Genomic DNA, 15,852 nt, shown 5'->3' with positions numbered 1-15,852 from the left:
AACTCGGGCATAACAAAGAAAACAGCTCAGACGAAAATAGACACAATAGCAAAAGGAAACCCCAGGACACAACCCAAGGTCAAGGGGCATCCTTTGGAGGCAGTGACAGAATAAGGACTCAGAAAAATCTACAAGGCTACATCCCAACAAAACTCTCAGCAAAGAACCCTCTTCCAACAAGTAACACTCCGAGAAGAAAATAGTAAAATCATCAGAAAATATCAAACATCTAAACATGCAAAGAAGTAATCATCAAGGGCACTACCTTCCCTCAAAATCAGACGGTTCAGCATTTTAAAATGGAAATCATCAAAGGCGCAAACCAAGAAGATACAAGCAGAAGATAATATCAGCAGTCAAAACCCTAACTAGCAGGAAAGCACGAAAAAAGTTATGCGCAGCAAAGGAATTCTCAGAGCACACATTTAACCAGATACAAGCTTTCACTTTTTTATGGAAAGAATAAAGAAGAAAGAAAACCAACCTGCAAAAGGAAGACAAGGAACACTGAAAAGGTTGAAGACGGGAAGCGAAACCAGGACTCACTTTTCGAATAAGTAAAGCACCAACAATCACCAATGGCGCCACAGAGAGGAGCGTGAAAACGCAAAAACAAAAGTCCCAGGCGAGCCAAACGAAACAGAAAAATAAAGAGAAAAGGGGAAGTTACAGCAAGCAAGAGAAAGAGAAACAGAAAAGAGAAAGCTTTGGTGTAATTCAAAATGAAATAAGAAAGTGGGAGGTAAAAGAAACGGAACGTTAAGGAGTTAATGGGGCATTAAAAACCCTCGCACGTTCCCAAAGCAAGGAACGCCTGTTTTCAAAATTAAAAAAGGAAAAAAAACGCTCCGTATTCAAAGGAAAACTCTACAAAGAAGAAATCGACAATAATCGAGCTCGGCTTCTCCAGAGAAGGATTGAAGTCCTAAAACTAAGGACTCAACCTCAAAAGAAAGACCAAACTCGAGTAGGGGCATTGTTCATACCCTGTGTTCCGAGGGTTATCTGAAACTGTAGGTCGATCTCGGTCGAGATCTTCTGTGCTGATCGGAGATGATGGGTCCGGCTGTGAGTGGAGGCCGGAGCTATCGTGTCCGACTTGTTGAGCTTGGCTGCACTGCTGATCCTTCGCCACCGGAGAGTGGGGGTACCTGCAAGGGACTCCGATGCTTAAGTTATCAAGGGTATTAAGCAGGTTTTTAGTAGAATCAGAGTATGAGTTATACCTGGGTGCTCCAGTGTATTTATAATGGTCGTGGGCTGACCTTCTTAGATAAGATAAGTTAGTTATCTTATCTTATCTTATCTTATCTTTGGGTGAGGTCAGCTTATCTTTAAGGGAACCGCCTTTATCTCTATAGGCTTGGACTGCCTTTGGATATGGGTCGTGTTCCTCTATTTGGGCCCTTTACTGGGCTTTCCTGGCAATTTGGCCGATCTCTTTGAGAAGAGGTCGGATAGTCGGACCTGAAGAGGTCGGTCGCCTTGTCGCTAAACATCCCGGGTCGGAAAGCTCGACCCAAGATATGAATAGTGCCCCTGCTCGAGCTCGGTCTTTCTTTTTGAGGTCGAGTCTTAGTTTTAGGACTTCGATCCTTCTCTGGTGAAGCCGAACTCGAGCATTTGTCGACTTCTTTCTTTGTAGAATCTTCCTTTTTAAATGTGGAACGTTTTCTTCTGAAAGTGCGCGCTTTTGTATTAGCGCTCTGTTCTTGGGAACGTGCGAGGGTTTAATACCTTTATTAATTGCTTTTTAATGCTCCGTTTCTCTTGGCTCTTTTATTTTGAAATTTACACAAAAACGGTTTCTCTTCTTCGTTTTTCTTTGTAACTTCCCCCTTTACTCTCTCGCTTTCTGTTCTCGCCTGAATTTTGCATTTTGTGTTGCGGCGTCATTTGGCAATTTCTGGGTGTTTCTTTGAAAGGCGATTCTGTCTCTCCATCTTCAATCTCCTTTCGAAGCTTCCTCCTTTGTTCAGGTTGGTTTTTCTTTTCATTATTCTTGCCATTTTTTCCGGTGAAGCTTTGATTCTGACTGTATGTTTGGAAAGCTTGAACCTTTTGTGGTCTTTGTGTTTGTTTGCTACTGTGATGTATTTTTTCTGGCTTTTGTCTTTGCATGTTTTGCTGTTGTTTCTGGTTAGTTCTTGAGTTTTGTGAACTGCACTTGTTATCTTTTGTAAAGATTGCTCCTTGACTTTTTGTCTTGTCGATGGCTCTCCTTGCCACTGAACTTTTTGTAGAAGATAACGATTTTTTCTTTGTTTTTTTGGAGGACTTTATTTCTCTGAAAACTCCAAAAAAAAGGGGGTCGTCTTTGATGATTTTTTCTTTGATACGCTTTGCCGTTTGATAGTTTCGTTTATTTTGATGGCTTTGTGGTTCGTAGTCCTCTTCTCAATAGCGTCGCTTTAGTTGCAGAATAGAGAGGGGTTTATCATTTTCCTGTTAGGGTGTATCAAGATGTGAGCTTGTAGGTTTTCCTGAGTCCTTGTTCTATGCCTGCCTCCAAAGGATGCCCATGGACCTTCTGTGTGGGTCCTGGGGTTTTCCTTTTGTTGTTTGTGTTGTCTGAATTATACTAGCCGAGTTGTTTTGTCTTTTGTCCGAGATGTTTTTTAGTAATTTGCTCTTCTTTTCTTGTTTGTAGAACTAGTTGGCCATGTCTTCTTACAAAAATATTGTCGAGGCGTCTTCTAAGGTTCCTGAGGGGATGTTTGATTGGTTGGACTCCCTGGTGTTGCTGTGTGTTTCTTTAGCCAATCCTGAATTTTGTGTAGAGCTTAGAAAATATCACCGTCTCTGCAAGAATAGAGGTCAAGAGAGGAATTATGAATTGGTGGCACCTGACTCCGAGGAGAGGGTTTGCTTCCCTGTCCCGACCTAAGGGGAGCGCCCTTTCTTTTATGCTTACGACTATTTTTTCAGCCAGTTGGACATTACTTTTCCCTTTACTTTCTTTGAGGCCGATTTGTTATGGTCGTGTAATGTAGCTCCGTTCCAACTTCACCCGAACTCCTGGGGTTTTATTAAGATTTTTCAGCTTTTTTGCAAATAATTGGATGTTACCCCTTCTCAAACTCTTTTCCTTTATTTGTTTGTTTTAACTAAGCCCGGGATTTCTTCGAAAAAGAAAGCCTCGTGGGTTTTTTTTAGATCTGCACAAGGACATAAGGTTTTTACCATGTATGACGAGTCCTTTAGGGACTTCAAGAATTATTTCTTCAAGATTCGAGCTGTTGAGGGAGCTCGCCCCTTTTTTCTGGAAGCGAATGATGAACCATCCTTCCCTCTGTGTTGGTAGCAGAATGTAGTAGTATCTCGATATACATGGAAAATGCTTGACAAGATTGAGCAGGCTTTTGTAACTGTTTTGGAGGACCTTTGGGGGGAACCTCCTCATCTGGATACTAAAATATCCTTGGGGGACCCCTCCCTTGTTCGAACCGCATTGGGTATTACTTGATATATATTGCTTCTTGTTTTTACTTTGCTTTCCTCTTTTTTCTTGGTCTGTAAAACTACTGGTTTCTATTTTACAGAGATGGCCAAGAATAATGACTCGATGAAAGCTTTCAAGAAGGCGAGAAAGGCTGCTGCCGCTCAAAACATCTCGGCCAAAACGGATGGGGAAGGGTCTTCAAAGGTGACGTCGAAACCGTCTGTGCTGAGCTCTCCTGGCCCGAGGAGAATGATCCCTACTCCTCGAGTCCGTGTGGTGGATCATCCGCAGTCTTCTGCTGCTGCTGCATCTTCTCCTCCGGTTGTTCCACCTTCCAAAAGACCTCAAACTGTTGAACCCTTCAATCTGGATGCCCCTGACTTCGATGATGTTGGGTTTGTCGACTAGCAGATCGGTCCTTATGGTGCCCTCCCTATGGATGATGTGTCACTCCTTCACCATTTAGACTTTATAACTCGGAGTAGTGTCAAGATGGCACATATGGGGCGGCCTTATATCGGACTGCTCAAGATCTTCCTCTTCATGCTACGAAGGCCTTTATGGAGGAGGCCAAATTAGAGTTCGATCGGATGAAAGGTTTGAAGGAGGAGCTCGAGGTGAAGGTGTCCAAGCTGGAAAAAGAGTTAGAGGGCAAGAAGGCTAGTTCTATTGCTTTGGCGGCTTCTGTAAAGTTGGCTGAAGACATAGCTTTGAGGCACAAGGATAGCTATGTTACGGCCTACAGGGAGGTGATGCGTCTTAGGGAGGAGTTGGAGTCTGCCCGGGTTGATTATGCCGAGCTCCAGGGTCATCTTGTAGGCAGCGTAACTGCTGCTTATGAGAACCTGAAAGAGCAGGTTCAAGTTCTTGCACCTGAGGCCAACCTTACTCTCTTCAGTCTGGATAATGTTGTAAAGGATGGCAAGATTGTCCCTAACGATCCTGATGACGATGATGTCGAACCCCTTCCTGTGCCGATCGCCAAAGCCACTGTTGTGCCGACTTCTTCAGCTCCTCCCGCTAGGATTAGTCATCCCGAACCAGAGCCTGATTGTCAGATATTAAATCGGGATGACGGGACGGTGGATGCAGTGCCCCTTCAGACTCGTCCTCCTTCACCTTGTGCCGCCGAGAAGCCTTCGGATCTCCCCTGATTATGTAAATGTTTTGTGTAGATTGCCTGGCCTGTGGGCTTTTAAAACTTTCTTTTTGTAATGTTGCTGACTGTTGACACTTTTTCAGTTGCTTGTTTAGCAACTTTATTTTGAAAAACAAAAATAGCTTCCAAGTTCTTGGGGCTGATTTGGGTAGCCTCTTTGAGCTTGTTCTTATTACAACTTCAAGCTTTTAATATCATGTCGGTCATTATCTATCTTGGTACCCTTTCTTAGGTTTTCGATAGTGTTGGAGTCTTGTTGCTCGACCTCTTTGGATTGCCTTTGTACCTCCTGCTTGTGGCTTTGATTCCTTTGAGGCTTCGGAAGTTATTTCTAGTAATCCTTCCTTGTTTGGGCCTTCTATGAGGTCTCTTTCTAGGTATTACTTTTTATAACTTTATCATTTTATGGAGGCCGACTTCGTCGTGTCAGGTCTTTCTAAGTTATTTTTGTAATCCTCTTTCTTGGACCTTGTTCAGGTCTCTTTCAGGGATTGCTTCTATAACTTTTATGTTTTGGGCCGACTTCGTCATGTCGGGCCTTTCTAAGCTATTTTTGTAATCCTCTTTCTTGGACCTTGTTCAGGTCTCTTTCAGGGATTACTTCTATAACTTTTACGTTTTGGGGCCGACTTCGTCATGTCGGGCCCTTCTGAGTTATTTTTGTAATCCTCTTTCTTGGACCTTGTTCAGGTCTCTTTTAGGGATTACTTCTATAACTTTTACGTTTTGGGCTGACTTCGTCATGTCGGGCCCTTCTAAGTTATTTTTGTAATCCTCTTTCTTGGACCTTGTTCAGGTCTCTTTCAGGGATTACTTCTATAACTTTTACGTTTTGGGCCGACTTCGTCATGTCGGAGCTTTCTAAGCTATTTTTGTAATCCTCTTTCTTGGACCTTGTTTAGGTCTCTTTCAGGGATTACTTCTATAACTTTTACGTTTTGGGGCCGACTTCGTCATGTCGGGCCCTTCTGAGTTATTTTTGTAATCCTCTTTCTTGGACCTTGTTCAGGTCTCTTTCAGGGATTACTTCTATAACTTTTACGTTTTGGGCCAACTTCGTCATGTCGGGCCCTTCTAAGTTATTTTTGTAATCCTCTTTCTTGGACCTTGTTCAGGTCTCTTTCAGGGATTACTTCTATAACTTTTACGTTTTGGGCCGACTTCGTCATGTCTGGCCTTTCTAAGCTATTTTTGTAATCCTCTTTCTTGGACCTTGTTCAGGTCTCTTTCAGGGATTACTTCTTTAACTTTTACGTTTTGGGGCCGACTTCGTCATGTCGAGCCCTTCTGAGTTATTTTTGTAATCCTCTTTCTTGGACTTTGTTCAGGTCTCTTTCAGGGATTACTTCTATAACTTTTACGTTTTGGGCCGACTGCGTCATGTCGGGCCCTTCTAAGTTATTTTTGTAATCCTCTTTCTTGGACCTTGTTCAGGTCTCTTTCAGGGATTACTTCTATAAATTTTACGTTTTGGGCCGACTTCATCGTGTCAGGTCTTTCTAAGTTATTTTTGTAATCCTCTTTCTTGGACCTTGTTCAAGTCTCTTTCAGGGATTGCTTCTATAACTTTTATGTTTTGGGCCGACTTCGTCATGTCGGGCCTTTCTAAGCTATTTTTGTAATCCTCTTTCTTGGACCGTGTTCAGGTCTCTTTCAGTGATTACTTCTATAACTTTTACGTTTTGGGCCGACTTCGTCATGTCGGGCCCTTCTAAGTTACAGTAATCCTCTTTTATAGGGCTGGCCAAACCTCTTTTCAGGGATTTACTTATAACTTGGGTTATTGTGACTGGTCCGACTTCTTAGCGTCGGCCAGTCTTTAAGTTATTTTTTAGCAATCCATTTTATTAAGACCTCGTCATGTCCTTTCTATGGATCACTTTCAATAACTTCTTGTATTATTCTGTTTTCATCTTTGCCGATTTGTAGAAATTAGGTTTAATCCTCGCTTGGTCTACCTTTTGATGAATTTGGTTTTCATCTCTGTTGGTCTTTATCGCGATCATGTAGTGAATTCGATTTTCACTTTCTGCCGATCTGTCGCTTTATAATCGGACGATGAATGTTTCAGATTAATGCGGTTTGAGAATTTGTAGAATATCTAAACATATTTTATTCAAAAAAAATGCAAATATACATGTGAAATCTTTATCCCTCTAAGTTGGGCGATTTATAGGTCTTGGCTTGGCGCCTCATTAAAAAACCTTTTCAGGAAAAAGAGTGCGCCTTGTCCTAAGATCCTTTTTCATCCCTAACTATAGTACCTTCTTAGGTTGCAGGCGTGCCACGACCTAGGAAGCTCTCGTCCATCGAGTTCGGACAGTCTGTAGTAGTCCTTTACCAGTACTTCTACGACTCGGTAGGGTCCTTTCCAGTTTGCTGCCAGCTTTCCTTCTCCAGGTCGAGTTGTTCCGATATCATTTCGGATTAGAATGAGATCATTCTCAGTGAAACCTCGTGGCACTACCTTTTGATTATATCTCGAAGCCATTCAACGCTTTAGTACTTCTTCCCTGATCCGAGCTCTTTCTTGAACTTCCAGAAGTAGGTCGAGTTCTTCCCTTTGAAGTTGGAAGTTGGCTTCTTCATTATAGTAGATCACTCTAGGCGACCCTTCTTCAATCTCTACTGGGATCATTGCCTCCATTCCGTATGTTAATCGGAAGGGTGATTCCTTTGTGATGGAATGTGGCGTTGTTTGGTATGCCCATAGGACTTGTGGGAGCTCCTCAGCCTAAGCTCCCTTTGCGTCCTGTAATCTCCGTTTTATCCCAGCCAATATGACTTTGTTGGCAGCTTCGGCTTGTCCATTGGCTTGGGGATGTTCTACGGAAGTGAATTGTTGTTTTATGTTCAAGTCGGCCACTAACTTTCTGAAGCCTGCATCTGTGAATTGGGTGCCATTGTCTGTGATGATGGAGTATGGAACCCCGAACCTCGTGACAATGTTCCTATATAGGAATTTTCGACTTCTTTGAGCAGTGGCATTAGCTAGGGGTTCTGCCTCGATCCACTTTGTAAAGTAGTCTACCCCTACTATAAGGAATTTAACTTGTTCCGATCCCTGAGAGAAGGGTCTGAGAAGGTCGAGTCCCCATTTTGCAAATGGCCATGGTGAGGTCACGCTGATGAGTTCCTCTGGTGGGGCGATGTGAAAGTTGGCATGTTTCTAGCATGGTAGATGTGTCTTTACAAACTTTGTAGCTTCCTTTTATAGAGTTGGCCAATAAAATTCTGCTCGGAGTACTTTTTTGGCGAGAGCTTGTGCTCCAAGATGATTGCCACAAATGCCACTGTGTACTTCTTCTAGAACTTCCTTTGTGTTGGAAGTCGGCACACATTTTAATAATGGGATTGAGATCCCTCTCTTGTATAGAGTATTGTTTATGATAGTGTAATGTTGTGCCTCTCATTTTAACCTCTTTGCCTCCTTTTTATCTGTAGGGAGTGTTTCTGTTTTGAGGTAGTTAATTATGGGAGACATCCATCCTTGATCCTGACCTGTTATGGCTAGGACTTTTTCTTCTTCCGAGATTGACGGACTCTGTAGTATTTCTTGGATGAGGCTTCTATTGTTGCCCCCTGGTTTGGTGTTGGCTAGCTTTGAGAGTGCATCAGCTCGGGCATTCTGTTCTCGGGGTATGTGACGGACCTCATATTCTCTGAGTTGTCTGAGCTGTTCCCTGGTTTTGTCCAAGTACTTTTTCATGGTGGGGTCTTTGGTTTGGTAGCTCCCTGCTATTTGTGAAGTGACTACTTGTGAGTCGCTGAAGATGGTAAGCTTTTGAGCTCCAATCTCCCTGGCCAGCTTCAAACCAGCTAGTAGTGCCTCATATTCCGCTTGATTGTTTGAGGCAGGGAACCCGAATTTGAGGGAGAGTTCAATTTGAGTCCCTTGGTTGCTTTCAATTATCACACCCGCGCCACTTCCATTTTTATTTGAGGAACCGTCCACGTAGAGGTTCCATTCTTTGGGGGTTTCCAGGGTGTCTGTAAATTCTGCAATGAAGTCGGCCAGGTATTGTGATTTAATGGCTGTATGAGCTTTGTATTGAAGATCAAATTTGGACAACTCGACGGCCCACTGCAAGGTTCTACCTGCTAAGTCCGTTTTCTGTAAAATCCCCTTTATGGGCTGGTTGGTCCGAATCCTAATGGTATGAGCTTGGAAGTATGGACGAAGTCACCGAGATGTTAGTATGAGGGCGTAGGCAAATTTTTCTATTTTTTGGTAGTTCAGCTCGGATCCTTGTAATGCTTTACTGATGAAGTATACGGGTTGTTGCCCACTGTCATCTTCTCGAACTAGTGCTGAGGCTACTGCTTGACTTCCTACCGCGAGGTACAATATGAGTGGTTCTCCTTTCCGTGGCCGAGTTAGGATAGGTGGTTGTCCCAGGAATCTCTTGAACTCTTGGAAGGCTTACTCGCACTCTGTTGTCCATTCAAACTTTTTTCCTTTCCTTAGAGTGGCGTAGAAGGGGAGAGAACTTATTGCCGATCCGGCTAGAAATCTAGACAAGGCTGCCAATCTTTCGTTGAGTTGTTGCAACTCTTTGACGTGAGTCGGGCTTTTCATGTCCAGTATGGCCCGGCATTTATCCGGATTTACTTCGATTCCTCTTTGTGTGAGCATAAAACCCAGGAATTTGCTAGCTTCTACTGCGAATGTGCATTTTGCAAGACTGAGTCGCATGTCATGCCTTCTTATAGTGTTGAACACTTGGGTTAGGTCAGACAATAGCGTCTCTTCACTTTGTGTCTTTATTAACATGTTGTCCACATAGTCCTCCATGATTTTTCTGATATGATCCGAAAAGACTTTATTCATTAACCTTTGATAAGTAGCTCCCGCATTTTTAAGACCAAAAAGCATTACGATGTAGCAGTAGTTTGCTTTTGGGGTTAGGAATGAGGTTTTTTCTTGGTCGGGTGGATGCATTGGGATTTGATTGTATCCCGAATATGCGTCCATGAATGAGAGGTATTTATATCTGGAGGAGGCATCCACCAGGGCGTCGATACTTGGGAGTGGATAAGGATCTTTTGGGCAGGCTTTATTGAGATCAGTGTAGTCGGTGCACATTCGCCACTTCCCATTTGATTTTTTTACCAAGACGACGTTAGCTAGCCATAGTGGGTACTTGACTTCTCTTATGAATCCTGCCTCTAATAAAGCTTGTACCTGCTCTTTCACAGCTTGGGATCGTTCTGGTCTGAGCTTTCTCCGTCTCTGTTGTATTAGCCGAGATCCTGGATAGACCGCCAATTTGTGGCACATTAGTTTAGGGTTTATGCCTGGCATGTCTGCAGCTTTCCATGCAAAGAGGTCGACGTTATCTCGTAAGAACTATACGAGTAATTCTTTTATATCTTCTCTTGGAATCGTACCAATATTGGTTGTTTTGTCTGGGGTGTCTCCGATCTGGATTCTCTCTACTTCACCTTCAGGTTGTGGGCGGAGTTCTTCCCGCCTTTGAACTTCCCCTAGTTCGATTGTGTGGAATTCCTCTCCTCTGCCTCTGAGGTTTAGATTTTTATTGTAACAGCGGCGCGCCATCTTCTGATCTGCTTTTATTGTAGCTATCCCTTCTGCAGTTGGGAATTTTATGCATAAATGTGGAGTTGAGACTATTGCGCCGAGTTGATTCAATGTTGTCCGACCTATTAAGGCATTGTAGGCTGAACTTACGTCGACCACGATGTAGTCTATCTTGAGTGTTCCGGATTGGTTTCCTTTTCCGAAGGTAGTGTGTAGTGAGATGTATCCAAGTGGTTGAACTGGGGTGTCTCCCAGTCCGAACAGACTGTTTAGATATGCTCTAAGTTCTTTTTCTTCCAGACTGAACTTATCGAAGGCAGTTTTGAACAAGATGTCGGCGGAGCTCCCCTGGTCTATCAATGTGCGGTGGAGATTTGCGTTTGCCAGTATAATAGTGATGACCATGGGATCATCATGTCCTAAGATGATACCGGATGCGTCTTCTTTGGTGAAAGTGATTGCGGGGATGTCGAGTGCTTCCTCTTTCCCCTCAAAATGATATACTTCTTTGAGATATCTTTTGTGAGATGACTTGGAGATTCCTCCTCCCACAAATCCGCCATGTATCATGTGGACGTGTCTTTCTGGTGTACAAGGTGATCGTTCGGTTTGTCCGACATCTTCGTCTCTTCTTCTTTTTCTTTGTTCATCGTCCCGGGTGACCAGGTACCAATCTAGTTTTCCCTCTCTCACTAATTTTTCTATGACATTTTTTAAGTCAAAACATTCGTTGGTGGAATGCCCGCGGATTCGATGATATTTGCAATATTCGGTCCGATTTCCTCCTCCTTTTTGCCTTTGAGTGGCAGAGCTGGGGATATTTTTTCAGTGTGGCAAACTTTCCTGTAGACATCCACAAGGGACACCCGAAGAGGGGTGTAATTGTGGTATTTTTTATTTTTTTCCCATGTCGATCTTCCTTCTTTTTGGACTCTTTATCCTTATCCCGAGAGGGATAGGTGAATCCAGATTTTGAGGTCTCTCCTAGTCGAGAGTTTTCCTTCATGTTGATGTACTTTTCTGCTCGTTCTTGCACTTCATTCAGAGATGTGGGGTGTTTTTCTGATATAGATTGACTAAAGGGTCCCTCTCGCAAGCCATTGATGAGGCCCATAATGGCAGCCTCTGTTGGTAGGCTCTGTATGTCCAGGCATGTTTTGTTGAATCTTTCCATGTAACTGCGAAGACTTTTTCGATTTCCTTGCTTAATTTCTAATAGACTTGGGGCGTGTTTAGCCTTATCTTTTTGGATGGAGAATCTGGTCAGAAACTTTTTGGCTAAGTTGTCGAAGCTTGGGATGGACCTAGGAGGTAGATTGTCGAACCACCTGATTGCCGTCTTTGTTAAAGTAGTTGGAAAGGCTTTGCAGCGAACTGCATCTGAGGCGTTGGTGAGATTCATTCTACTCCTGAAATTGCTGAGATGATGGCCGGGATCTGTAGTGCCATCGTACAAAGTCATGTCCGGAAGTTTGAAATCCTTTGGGATTTTAGTCTTCATGATCTCCTTGGTGAATGGATCTTGGTCCTTGCGGGAGTTATCCTCATGAGAGGATCGATTGGCTTTGGCCTTGAGATCGGCTTCGATTTTTAGGAGTTTCTCCTCCAATTCCCGACGTCGTCTTATTTCCCTTTGTAGGTTTTTCTCAACTTCTCGTTGATGTTCCGCCTCTTTTTCGAGTTGCTTTAAGCGATCTTGAAGTGCCTCCATGGCTCCCACAGTTGATGAATCGTTGTTTTTGTTAGGTTGAGGAGTATCTTTTGGTGTAGTGTCCGCGTTCTTGTGCGGCGTTCTATCTTCCAAATCCGAATCGTGGTCGTTGTCATGGTCGTCCGCCATGGTGATGGGATGACTTCCAGGTTCCCCGGCAACGGCGCCAATGTTCCGAGGGTTACCTGAAACTGTAGGTCGATTTCGGTCGACATCTTCTATGCTGATTGGAGATGATGGGTCCGGCTGTGAGTGGAGGCCGGAGCTATCGTATCCGACTTGTTGAGCTTGGCTGCACTGCTGATCCTTCGCCACCGGAGGGTGGGGGGTACCTGCAAGGGACTCCGATGCTTAAGTTAGCAAGGGTATTAAGCAGGTTTTTAGTAGAATCAGAGTATGAGTTATACGTGGGTGCTCCAGTGTATTTATAATGGTCGTGGGCTGACCTTCTTAGATAAGATAAGTTAGTTATCTTATCTTATCTTATCTTATCTTTGGGTGAGGTCAGCTTATCTTTAAGGGAACCGCCTTTATCTCTATAGGCTTGGACTGCCTTTGGATATGGGTCGTGTTCCTCTATTTGGGCCCTTTACTGAGCTTTCCTGGCAGTTTGGCCGATCTCTTTGAGAAGAGGTCGAATAGTCGGACCTGAAGAGGTCGGTCGCCTTGTCGCTAAACATCCCGGGTCGGATAGCTCGACCCAAGGTATGAACACCCTGGGTCGAGATGTCCGACCCGGGATGATCGACGACAAGCCGACCAACCTCTTCAGGTCAGGATCATCCGACCTCTTCTCCAAAGAGCTCAACCAAATCACCGGAAAAGCCCAAAAAGGGCCCAAATAGAGGAACACGACCCAAATCCAAAGGCAGCCCAAGCCTATAGAGATAAGGGCGGTTCCCTTGAAGATAAGATGACTTCACTAAAAGATAAGATAAGATAAGATAACTATCTTATCTCCAGAAAGGTCACTCCACATCATTATAAATACACTGGAGCACCCAGGTATAACTCATACTCTGATTCTACACAAAATACCTGCTTAATACCCATGCTAACTTAAGCATCGGAGTCCCTTGCAGGTACCACCACCCTCCGGTGACAAAGGATCGGCAGCATTACCAGTCCAACAAGTCGGACGCGATATCTCCGGCCACCACCTACAAAGTCGGACACGTCATCTCCGACCAGCACAAAAGATCTCGACCGAGATCGACCTACAGTTTCAGGTAACCCTCGGAACAGTCCTGGGCCTTAGTGTTGGGCCATGGTATGAACAAATCTCAATCTCAAATTCTCAATCCAGCAAATTAAAACAATGCAACACAACAATCTAGCAAAACAACAACTTGACAATTTAGCAAATTAACAAGACATGAATAAAAAATCCAGCAACCCAATAACAAAAATAGAAAAATCACAGTAACAACCTTAATATAAAATCACAGAAAAAACAAACAAAAAAATTGAACAAGAAAAATAAAAAGAATGTGAATCAACATAACAGAATCAATAGAATCACGGTAATAACAAGTTAACAACAATAATTGAAGGAGAAAAATCAAGTAATAACAGCATAAAAATCCTAAAACGATTAAAACAAAAACAATACCTTAGCACAGTGGTGAGGGACGGAGAAGAATAGGTGGACTTGGCAAAATTGGAGAAGAGGTGTCCCGGAGTGCCGCCGAACTGGAAAAGAGAAGGGCTGGAGCGCGGGGGAATTAAAGCCGAGGAGGGTGGAGCATGGCGGAACTAGAGCCGAGGAGGGTGGAGCACGGCCGAACTAGAGCAGAGGGTGGAGCACGGTGGAACTGGAGCAGAGGAAGGCTGGACGGAGGAACCACCCGAGATGACCTGCGACGGAGGAACAGCGGCTGTGCAGCGGATGCTGAGCTCGAGGAAGAAGCTGCGATCGGTGAGAGTGAACACAAGTAGGAGACTTGGAGCACGCGGACAGGACGAAGAGGGAAGCGGTTGAGCGCGACGGACGGCGGCAGTGACCCACTCCTCGCAGCAGTGGTGGAGGCTAGATGGCTAGGGTGTTGTTTTCGCTCTGAGTAGTCAGCAGTGCAAGGTTCTGATTTTTGAATGAAGGAGAAAGGGGTAGCTCCGCGACAATGGTCAAGGAAGAAACGAAGCAAACAGTGCCGTTTCATATAAACCGGCTGGTTTCTGGCCGGTTCAGCAGTTTCCATACAGTTTTTAAAATGGCGATTTCTCATGATGAACCGAATCGCGGAGTCTCCCAATTCACGGTTGGATCGGCTCGACTAGTCAGTCCGGTCCGATTTTCAAAACTATGATGCTATGTCAATGTTGTTTATATATAACATGTACTGTGGTTCAGTTTGGTTCGGTTCAATTTTAAAAATCCGAACCATAAACTAAATCAAACCACATAAAATTGAACCAAAATCTAAAAAATCCAAAATTAAGCAGTTTATTTCCGTTTTTGATTTGAATCGGTTTAAATTTGTAGTTTTTTTTTTCTATTTGGATTTGAATAACCCTGATGCCCGCTATCACCTCTTGGAAGTGCCAAATTTCTTCTAAGTACGGTGCCTAACTTTCTTTGAATTTATCTTTGTTTGATGAGTATAATATTATAACGAATGTGTGAGGAATAAATACTGGATTCTCCGTAAACTCTCAACTTTTTAGTACTCATTAGTTACTATAAATTGTATAAAAGAGTCTTCCATTATGATCATACTATATTATAATTACGATTAAATATAATAGACATTTTTTAGTTTGGCTCGTGGTTTTTTCCATGATAATTTGGGATTTTTTTTTTACGTTAAATTGAGAGTGCTATTTTGTTGCTGACATACTACGTATTTTACTATTCACTGTAAGAATATTATTTAATAGTGATACTCTACATTAATTTTAATGCGCTTTTGCTCACGCTTATAGTGTTTAATATGCTAGAAATGTACCCTATTCTAATTATCCCAAACAGATATATAGAGAAGCTATATAAACAAACTTAGCGTATCATTTGCTCTTTTTTTTCTAGTTTGACTTTGGTTTTGGATAATATTTTGAACAAATTGTTCTACTCGATCTCAAGATCAGACTAGCAGGAATATAATAAAATTAGAAGTGGACTTATATATAAAATTAAAAGCTTCAAAAGGCTTAATATAATATATAGTCACGCTTCTTTAATTTTCTTTTTAATATGTTTTTGTGTGTGTCAATGAGTGAGATACATGTATACATGAACATTAAAATGTGTTGTTTAGTTTATTTTTAAAAGATAAATATTATTTTAGTTTTTAAAATTTGGAGTCAAAATCAAAATCTTTTTTAATGTTTTTTTCATTTAAAATTGTCCTTAACGTTAAATTTATTTTTAAAATCGTCCTTTCTTAAAAAAAAATAATTTTTGGACAATTTTATCCTTTATAAATTGATAATTACATTAAAAAAACATCTTCCTCTTACAACATCTTCCATCATATGCCCTACCATCATCCTTTCATCATCTCCACCTCCATCAACATCATCTCCCCATTTTTGCCCCTCTCTCCACACGATTCGGCTCTTCCTCTTCTCTCTTGTCATACCGTTGGCGACCTCTTTGCCCCTGTCAAATCCAATATTGGAATGGAAATGCCGAAATGAAACATGCTTTTTCTTTCACTCATCCTTTTATCAATCAATTAGTGAACTCACAACAACCAATTTAACGCTAAAGTTCAACCAAGTTTCAAAAATGATGCATCATAATTAGCATGATTTTTCAAATAGTATGTAGTGGAAACCAAGCACGTACTGTTACCTACTAAACTTCTATGGTTCATCCTCGTGAAGTTCTTGAAATGTAGCTAGGTTGAAATGATCCACAAAGCCGTCAATGGACATGGTTGCCACCTCTAGGAGCTTTCCGCCACCGCTATTGAAGTGGTGCCGTGAGAGAGACTAAAAGTCAAAATGGAAGGGGCTATTGAGTTAGAGAAGGAATTGGGGATGAGATGTGTGCAATT

Source organism: Arachis hypogaea, chromosome 12, assembly GCF_003086295.3.
Source record: "Arachis hypogaea cultivar Tifrunner chromosome 12, arahy.Tifrunner.gnm2.J5K5, whole genome shotgun sequence".
Classification (NCBI taxonomy): Eukaryota; Viridiplantae; Streptophyta; class Magnoliopsida; order Fabales; family Fabaceae; genus Arachis; species Arachis hypogaea.
This window is presented reverse-complemented; position numbering follows the sequence as displayed.